The sequence below is a fragment of the Microtus ochrogaster genome, chromosome 8, assembly GCF_000317375.1.
Source record: "Microtus ochrogaster isolate Prairie Vole_2 chromosome 8, MicOch1.0, whole genome shotgun sequence".
NCBI classification, from domain to species: Eukaryota; Metazoa; Chordata; class Mammalia; order Rodentia; family Cricetidae; genus Microtus; species Microtus ochrogaster.
Genome location: NC_022015.1, coordinates 29960486 through 29970274, shown reverse-complemented (window position 1 = coordinate 29970274; position 9789 = coordinate 29960486). Strand labels below are relative to the sequence as shown.

Sequence of the window (9789 nt, the reverse complement as noted above, 5' to 3'; positions counted from 1 at the left end):
CTCCTGGCTCTTGCATTGTGTGACAGGGCAGTGACCTGACAAGGGGACCCAGCTCACATCTTCACCACTGCCACTCAGGCAGTAGCAAGAGTGTCCTGGCGCTGCTGCATCAAGTTTCACACACAGGTTCCAAACAACAGAAGTATACGCTTCCATCTCTGGAGCTCAGACGTCTGAAGTGGAGGTGTTGACAGGGCTGTGTCCCCGGGAGTGCTCTGGGGGCGGGGGCTTTCTGCTCTCTGGAACTCCCGTGCTCCACATGGGGCTGGCTTGAGGCTGCATGGCTCTCCTCTTTCCTCTGTCCTCCCAACACCTCCTCCTTCGTGTCTGTGTCTTCTCTCAATGAGCCACAGGAACACTCGTCACTGGGTCTAGGGTCTACTAGGGTGATGCAGGCTAATTTTACCTGGCACCGGTGTTTAAAGCAGGGTTTACAGGCGGGCTGCCTCTCCAGAGGTCCCTTTCAATCCAGAACGCCAACTATACCCACTGCGCAAGCTCTGAATGTTCGGACCACGGGGACTATTGTGGCCTCTGAATCTTCCCGGCAAGCAAGGGTGGGAGAACACAACACGGAACCAGGATCGCGTGGACACACAGCCCTGACAGCCGCAGGCCCAGCACAGACGCTTCCATCTTGTGCTGATGAGAATCCGCTCATCTACATCTGAGACCAATTTACTGGAAAGTACAGAATGCCTGTCACACTGCTTCCCCGCACAGAAGTGGGATGTTTGCATGCAAGAGGACAGACAGCTACATACCTCTCGGTGCTGTACTATTTAGATCTGTCATTCTGCATCTTGAGCAAGCAGCACCTTTAAATAAATGAGTGTTCTCAGCTAGTCCCCAGCCTGGAAACACGAGGATGCAGCCTTCCTCCTGCAGTGAGCAGACCTGCCCACATGGCTTCCTCAATGACACGCTCAAGTTCAGCACCGAGGCGCCTGCCAGACATGTGTCTCAGGGCTTTTGTTTTCAGTTACTCCAAGCTCTGTGTGTTTGTATGCTCAGGAACTTGGCTATGCCTGGCCTTTGGTTAGAGAAACCAAACACGGAACCAGACAACCACACACACTCATACACTCACCAATCTTGAACTCTGCACACGGCTCACATGCCTTCTCTGGAGGGCTGCTGGGTCTATGCTCCTCTGTGGGTCACCTTCCAGGGAAGGGCAACACTTCTCATCTGCCCAGTAATTTGGGTCCATTGGCATAGGTGGAATGCCAGAATTTGGTGTGAAATCTTTCTCTCTCTCTCTCTCTCTTTTTTTTTTTTTTTTCGAGACCGGGTTTCTCTGTAGCTTTGGAGTCTGTCCTAGAACTAGCTCTTTTAGACCAGGCTGCCCTTGAACTCAGAGATCCACTTGTCTCTGCCTCCCGAGTGCTGGGATTAAAGGTGTGCACCATCACCACCTGGCTTGGTGTGAAATCTTGTGGGAAAGGAAACCAGAGTTTTTCCTTCAGGAGAGAGGGTGAGGCTTAACAATGGCAGCGATGCTTAGTTTCTCAGTGACACCAACAGATTCAACACCACTTTATTTTTTTTATTATTTTTTATTTTTTTTCAAATTTACAAGACATCTAGTCCCTCTTAAGAGACATCCTCTTAATTCCACGAAAATATTGACAAGACAATGGCAAAGCCCTCAAGTTCTCTCTCTCTCTCTCTCTCTCTCTCTCTCTCTCTCTCTCTCGTGCCTATGTGTCTGTGTGTGTGCCTATGTGTCTGTATATTGGTGTGTGTGCATCTGTGTGTGTACATTACTCTCTCTTCTCTCTTTTCCTTTTTTGTTTTTTTATTTATTTTTTTTAATTTTATTTATTTATTAAGGATTTCTGCCTCCTCCCCGCCACCGCCTCCCCTTTCCCTCCCCCTCCCCCGATCAAGTCCCCCTCCCTCATCAGCTCAAAGAGCAATCAGGATTCCCTGACCTGTGGGAAGTCCAAGGACCGCCCACCTCCATCCAGGTTTAGTAAGGTGAGCATCCAAAATGCCTAGGCTCCCACAAAGCCAGTACATGCAGTAGGATCAAAAACCCATTGCCATTGTTCTTGAGTTCTCAGTAGTCAACACCACTTTATACTAAGTACAACTTGATTTCCTCATATAATGATGCAGTTTACTTCAAAACAATGACCCACTTATGAGCTGGTCACTTCATTGTCTTTAAGTTGTAGAACACAGGCTGTTTGTACACCACCATCTCCCCTGCTGTCCAACATTGCCCATGGGCCACGGGCACTGCACTGGCACCTACCAGGGATGGGGTGTGTATGGTCACTTCTAGACTACCTACTATAAGCCTAGGTCATGAAGATCCTTGCCAGAGTGGTGGGAGCTAGAGGAAGTTGCATCAGTTTGCGGAGAAAAGCAAAGAATTCCAAATTGAAGTTTCATTGATGGCAGGGGTTCTATGCCTTCCACAGGCAAAAGCTTCCCCTTCAAGAGGGTAGGGACAGAGGAAGAGAAACTACCCCTGAGCTCATCAGATACACTAATATTAATGGATCTACAGCTGTGATGCCAATCAAAGGTTCAATCACATCTGTTGCTGGCTTTGAGGCTGATGGTATCCTGCAACCTTGCCCTATGCGCTAGTCAGGTGGATATTCTCGCTCTCCCTTAAGGCATCATCACAAGGCAGGGATTCCCCTCCTAAGCGCTCTCAAGCCAGCAGAATGCAGCCTTGGTAGGACCTGAAGCAGGGTGGCTCCCCAAAAGAGCCCATGAGAAGGCACATGTGAAACTAAGAGCCATCAGTTAGCCTGTGATTTTGTGTGCTTCTCTGGCTTGGCTGGTGGCCTCCAGAGCTCTTAGAGTAACACAGTACCCCAGCTGGCCACAGACGGTGGTAGATATAGCTTGTCCTTGTTGGCTAGTGTGCTAACTGTGACATCTCCTCACTGTTCCTTCCAGAAACACGTGGAGACACAATGAGGTTGGGGAGCACTGTCTGAACTCCCCTGGCACATTCTGGAATCCAGAAGCCAGGCTCTTAGCAGAAGCCATAGCAATGGCAGGAGCAGTAGAGACGAGGCCAACATGTAAGACTTGTTGGTGTCCAGTCTCATAGACCCTGGGTAGCTTTGACAATGGGAGGGCACCATTGGAGGGGTGAAAGTCCCTTGTCCAGGATGGCTTGTGGCATGGATCTCTGCCAGTTTCCAGGAAGAGTCGGTCACAACAAGGAGACAAGACTACAGCACAGGATACCTATGTGCACACAATTACACGTCCCAGGATGGAAACCCAGCCAGAACCTGTGTCAAGGAGGCAGATTTCTTCCGAGGAGCTTCTATAGCCCCTGTGGGTCTGCTGTCATGCACATGCATGTCAGGTCATCCAGGACAGAGATTCTGAGAAAACTAGAGGCATCTTCCAGAGATACTCAAGTGAGTTTCACTCTGTTCCAGTGATGAAGCACTCTGATCAAAAGCAACTTAAGGGAGGAAAGGCTTACTTTAGCCTACAGCTCACTGTCCATCATTGAGAAAAATCAAGGAACTCAAGCAGGAACTTGAAGCAGAAATCATGGAAAAGCTGCTTTCTGGCTCACTGATCCCCAGATCTATGCTGTTAGCTTCCTAATACAACTTAGTACACATGGCCTAGGGATGGTGCTGCCCATAGTGGGCTGGACCCTCTTCCATCAATTAACCATCAAGACAATCCCCCAAAAGACAAGCCTGCAGGAAAATCTCAGCTGGGTAATCCCTCAGTTGAGGCTCTCTTCTCAGGTAACTCTAAGAGGTATCAAATTTACAGTTAAACCTGACTAGAATATGAACCAACCCCAAGGGAGAACTTACTTTCCTAGGTAGATGATTTGTCTGTAGTCTAGACTCTGGCTTAAAAGTATCCCTTTTCAACAATGTCTTACTACAAATGTAACCCCCTAAAGGGAACATGTGCTTGAAGCTCACACTCCAGGAGCTGTCCAGGCCTAGACGGCCATCCACATTACTTACTGCCAGTCTCTTTAAAGACACACTCATCTTCAGATGAAAATGAGCAGGCATGTCCTTTCTGCAAGGGAAGAGTTCATTTGTGGAGGAGCACAGGCTATCTCACCTGCCTGCCTTCTTACATCAACTTGGTGGTCGAGATCCCATCAGCTGCCTAAGTTGGAGCCCCTCATTTGGATGCTTCGTGGTTCTCATTGCTCCAGAAAGAGAGCAGTGGCTGTGGGAAATGCATGGGTACCACTTCTCCCTGTCACCAGGATTTTCTCTTACAGTGTTGGGCAGCAAGGGGTAGGGGAGCAAAAGGAATTACTGGGGATGGGTCCAGGTCCTCATGTGCCTGTGCAGTACTGGACATTAAGCCCAGGGTCGTCTGCCTGTTTGGGAAGTGCTGACCACTCCCTGGTATTCTCAATTCTCAGTCTTCCTACTTGTTCATTTTGAGAGTTAGATTTCTCAGGCTGGGCTTGAACTTATGTTGTAGCTCAGGCAAGTTTTGAACTTGCGATTACCCTGCTCCAGTGTCCAAGATACATGAAATGACCAGGTTTATTCACCACAAACAGCTTCACCAATTTTCTTTCCCTCTTTAAAAAAAAAGTACTTTTTAAATGCGCATGCATGATGTGCGTGAGTGTGGGTGGCACCCACATGGAGGTGAGGTTATCTTTTGGGAGTCAGTTCTCTCCATGCACTTGAGTTCTGGGGAACAATCTCAGATCAGGCTCGAGAATCAGGTGTTTTACTGAGACCTTTTGTTAGCTCTTATCCAATGTTCTTTGCAAAAATGAAGAGTCTGCCTGCTTTCCCTGACCATGTAGTACGCATACAGAATGATGGACTATGTGCGCAGTCATGCTTCTAGGCATGGTCGGTTAGGTATGAAGAAGGCAAAATTGCCTGCAGAGATGGCCATTAGCTACAGACATAACCACTGTAATCTTCTCTAAAGCCTTATTCAGTGCACACCATCAGAAGCCCACTTGATGCCATCCTGTTCTATCTTCTCCCACTTACCACTATGTAGGGTGGGCCTCTTCCTGTGAGGATAGGAAGAGCCAGGTAGCCACACGGCATCCCTCCTATTATTCCAGGTAGACTCACACTGACTCTCACTGATAACTAGGTTAATTCCATTTCCTTGTCTGATAAAGAGAATTCCAGTGGTGTCTGGCTGTGTCTCTTATGACTATACTTTTAACTGCTTTTATCCCTTGTATCCTTGGAGCCTCTGATCTTTGGAGATCTTTTGTCAGCTCTGGCAATACCTGAGACTGTTACCACAGTCTCATTGGCAGGGATAACAAGGACTTTGATGGTGAGCTACTGGGGTTGGGAATCATTCCATCCTTATCACCTAACTATTCTCAGGGAGACAGAAAGATGACCCCATTCCCATCTTAGGAGCTTTTGTACAGGGTGATTACATCAAGGAAAGATTGTGAGGAAAATGTTCAGCCTACAGAGGCCATCCTTAAGAGGTGGTAAAAACAACCAGGCTATCTTTGGGGTAACCAGCTTCAACTCCAACCTTCTAGATCCCTTCCATGGTCTTTGGAATCACCAACAGCCAACAATGCCCATGGTTCTCCTTTACAGCTGCCAGACCATTCTAGACTTAATCTTAGACAAACTTTTAGTGCCTCTGTCTTCTTAAGCTGAAAAGTATCTGGGTAAAGGTGGGACAGGGATGTTCCAGAGCCTGGTTCTTTGGTGAAACTCCAGGATACAGATGCCAAGTGTTGTGGGGTTTTTGAGCTGGACATGGAGATACTGGCCAGACCTGACATTGTGGAGTTGGGAAGGTATAGGACTGGTTGCATTTGCTGGAATGCATCTGGTTCTGTGGTTAAAAATACTGCCTGCACACAATGGGTGAGAGCCCAAGACTAGAGCTGGATTGAGTGCACCAATGATATGGGTTTCCCCCCCGAATGCTGTGAATATGCTTTATTACCACTGGTTAATAAAGAAGCTGTTTTGGCCAATGGCTTAGCAGAGTAAAGCCAGGCAGGAAGTCAGAACAGAGCTATAGAGAGAAAGTAGGCAGAGCCAGGGAGACACCATTTAGCTGCTGAAGGATCCAGATGCCCAGAACCTTTCCCATAAGCTACAGCCTTGTGGCAATACACAGACTAATAGAAATGGGTTAATTTACAATGTAAGAGCTACTAGGAATCTGCATAAGCCATTGACCAAACAATGCTCTAATTAATATAGTTTCTGTGTGATTACAATGAACAAGCAGTCTCCATTTACATAATGGCACCAATGTGAAGCAACTGCATCCACGTAAAACCTGAGAGAGCTGAATTCGGAAAGGAATTCGAGACACAAAAGAACAGAGTTAAGCATGACTTCTTGGTAGCAGCATTTTCTTGGGCAGGATTTGTTTGCTAGAGATAACAGAGGCATGATTCCTTTAAGAGAAGACTTCCTGACTCAGCATTAGCAGCAAACACTGAGGAGCTTAAGAGCCAGCTTCCTGGTTCATGCTGGTAGCATAAAGCTGGCTCCTTTGGGAGGTTCTACACTAAAAATGAGGTTTGTGAGCAGCTTGCTACTAATTGCTTAATGGCAACATAGACCCACTGCATCCCTGGAGCTGGGGCAGTAAGCATGGCTCACAGAGTTGGTGAACATACCCCCACCATGTTGGACTCATCGGAGCAAACAAGAAAGGCCATGGACTTGGTCCTAGCCATGCCTGTTTAGCATTTTTTAAAAAGTTCTCTACAGCAAAACACTGTCAAACCAAAAAAAAAAAAAAAAAAAAAAAAAAAAAAAAAAAAAAAAAAAGGTGCTCCTGGTCAGAAAATGATTACAGATTTGCAATAAAGACAGATTCAGGTGAAAAAAGACTTCAGAATGTGTCACAGTGTTGGACAAATGTATATAGGCTTGGGAGAGAAGAAAAAGAGTATAGGCAGTCATAAAAATAGTTTTAAAAATAAAACAAAGTCTTTAAAGAGACAGTAAAAGTAATATAAAAGAGTACAGGCAGTCATAGATTAAAAGAGTAAGGAAAAATAAGCCACATAAAGATGGAATAGAGAGAGAGAGTCTGGATTATGTATACTATTGTGTTTTCTTTGAATTTTTTGACTACAGAATGATATTTTATTCCGGGGGATGCTAAGCTAAACCAACACATATATATTTTAAAGGTATCTTGACTTCAAAATTTGGGTCTTATGTTTCTTTGGAAAAGAGGTTCTGCTTTTGTTTCCACAGAAGACAAGAACCTGTGGATTCCTTCCAGGCTAATGTGGCTTGATGAAACAAGATCCCCTCAAAGATCTCCGTGAACCCTCAAACTACTTCCTTCAACAAACAGCAGGAAACAGTTTGAAGAAAACAATGGCCAAATCCCCAAAATGATTGTTTATAAATGTTTGTTTTCATTTTAAAAGGGTTGGTTAAAAAAATAAGGGGGATGTGCTATAGAGATGAATGAATACTTTGCATTGGTATGGATCTTGGTCATTTGATATAAACTTAAGGTTGATTTTTGCTATATTGTATTTATGTATTTCTGCTTTTATTTAAGGTATTGTGTTTGCATAGCTCATTTAAAAATGCAATGTATAATTAAGAATTACAGATTAATGGATTAGTTAGGTTTTCTAGATGTATATATATATGGATAGATATATTTCAGCTAGATAGGTAATCTTCAACACTTCAAAGACTTACAGAATATGGTATTTAAAATGTTTTAATAACTTAGGATTTTTCATGACAATGAAACACATATGTTCCTGGTATCACCAATCTACTTCAAGAGGATGATGGGCAGTGAAGAGACTTCTTAGAGAGTTTGTTAGCCATTTGGGCAAGAAACTGCAAGAAATTGCTGGAACTGCTTGATGGTATGTTGTATAAACTGGACATGCAGGACCCACAGAAAAATGGCTGCTGAACTTCCCAAAAGAGGTGAGATGGTCCTTCAGCGTTCCTGTCAAGAGTCTGCCAGACATTCTGTAAGATACAGAATAAAGTGACTGACAAACTGTCAATATAGGCAAAATAGTCTTTCAAATTTCCTGCTTCATGGGAAAGTCTGCAAGATACTATGGGCCTGTAGGCTGAAGATGGATGACCCAATGTTACAGAAGAACTTTGGGTGACTATTCAGGCAGCAAGATGTCCCTATCAATTCTAGAGTTTTGGAAGTTGCTTACAATGCACTTTTCTGTTTACTTAGGTAATATATTCTTCTGGAGTCTTTGATGGAGTTGAAGACTAGATAGTTATAGTTTTCTTTAGTTATGATAAAAGATAAATTAGATATAAAACTTTAGTCTCACAAAGATAGAAAATGGGAGATGATGTGGGATTTCCCTGTATGCTGTGAATATGTTTTATTACCATTGATTAATAAAGAAGCTGTTTTGGTCAATGGCTTAGAAGAGTAAAGCCAGGCAGGAAATCTGAACAGAGATATATAAAGAGAGCAGGTGGAGTCAGGGAGACACCATGTAGCTGCTGGAGGAGACAAATGCCTGGAACCTTTCCAATAAGCCACAGCCTTGTGATAATACATGGATGAATCGAAATGGGTTAATTTAAGATGTAAGAGCTAGCTAGGAATCTGCATAAGCTATTGACCAAACAGTCACTTCTATGATCTGAGGCTCCTTCAGGGACCCTTGTGCCCTGAGTGGAGCAACCGGTCCGGAAGGAGCCCACTGTCCAGCTACTTCCCAGGAACAACCTACCAGAGGGGAGGACTCTAGTCAGAACTCCATGTCTGCCATCCAGGGTCACCATACAAAATCTTTGAAGTATATTAGCTGCCTGTATTCCAGAAAGTCTGTTCCATAGTAGCCCAACATGATGGCACAGGAGGTTACTTTAGTGAGAATTCTCATGTCCTGGCAACTAGGAAGGGGCCTTCTTAGGGACAACTTCTTAGACCAGGCAAGTGGGTGCTAAGTGAGGGGTTAGCTGCCAGCCTCACATACTAGCATGGGCTGACCTTGAACTACAGGATGGAGGGGCTTCAGAGCTACCTTTGCTGGCAGGATTCCCAGGAGTCTTGCTAGCCTGGTGGGATGATTTGGATGTAGAAATATTCTTTGTCTCTCAGAAATTGGACATCAAGGCCTTGACAATGATCCCATTCCCTATGTGCACCCTCACTCTGTCAGGCTAGACCCCAGCTCCCTACAGGGCCCAAGAAAGGGAGATTATAGGGTCAACTTCCACTAGGTGGACTTCCTGATAGACTCCACTGAGTCACCCCACATGTCCCCCCACCCCTGCATAGCATATGAAAATCTCACACATGCCCTGTAGTCATGACAATCCAACCACGAAAGTAGCACTTCTGCAGCGTCCCACAGCACTGAGTGTTTAGACACTGGTCTCCTCTCCAGCTGGGTTCCTCCTTATAAGTCAACAAATGGACCCAGAGGCACATATACCCTATGTTGCATAGCAGGGAAACCTGGGCTGTAGCTGCGTGTGTGCACAAGGAGAGACACGATTCTTTTTTTTTGTTTTTTTTTTGGGGGGGGGGCAACAGAGAAGGAGCTTCTTTCATCAGTATTTACAGGTTCTTCAGCCACTCCAGGCTTGGGCCCTGAGGATCCTGGGGGTGGCTGGGCACATCGGGCATGTTCCCATTACCTCGTACAGTGACTGGGTAGTTGTAGGGTGTTGCCTGGTTGATCATGGAAGCATACTTGGTGTAGGGGCTGATTATGGGCATAATTATAGCGAGGCCCCAGACTGAGAAGGACACCACCAGCACCGGCTCCTTCGCCCAGGCATTCTTGAGAAAAGTGGTGATTCTCGTGGCCATCTTGGTCTTGGA

The 9789-nt window shown here is 45.5% G+C and overlaps 1 pseudogene; it reads right to left on the bottom strand.

Annotated features, from left to right (window-relative positions):
- Positions 1-9485: 9485 nt before the first annotated feature.
- LOC101997930 lies at positions 9486-9789 on the bottom strand (annotated as a pseudogene).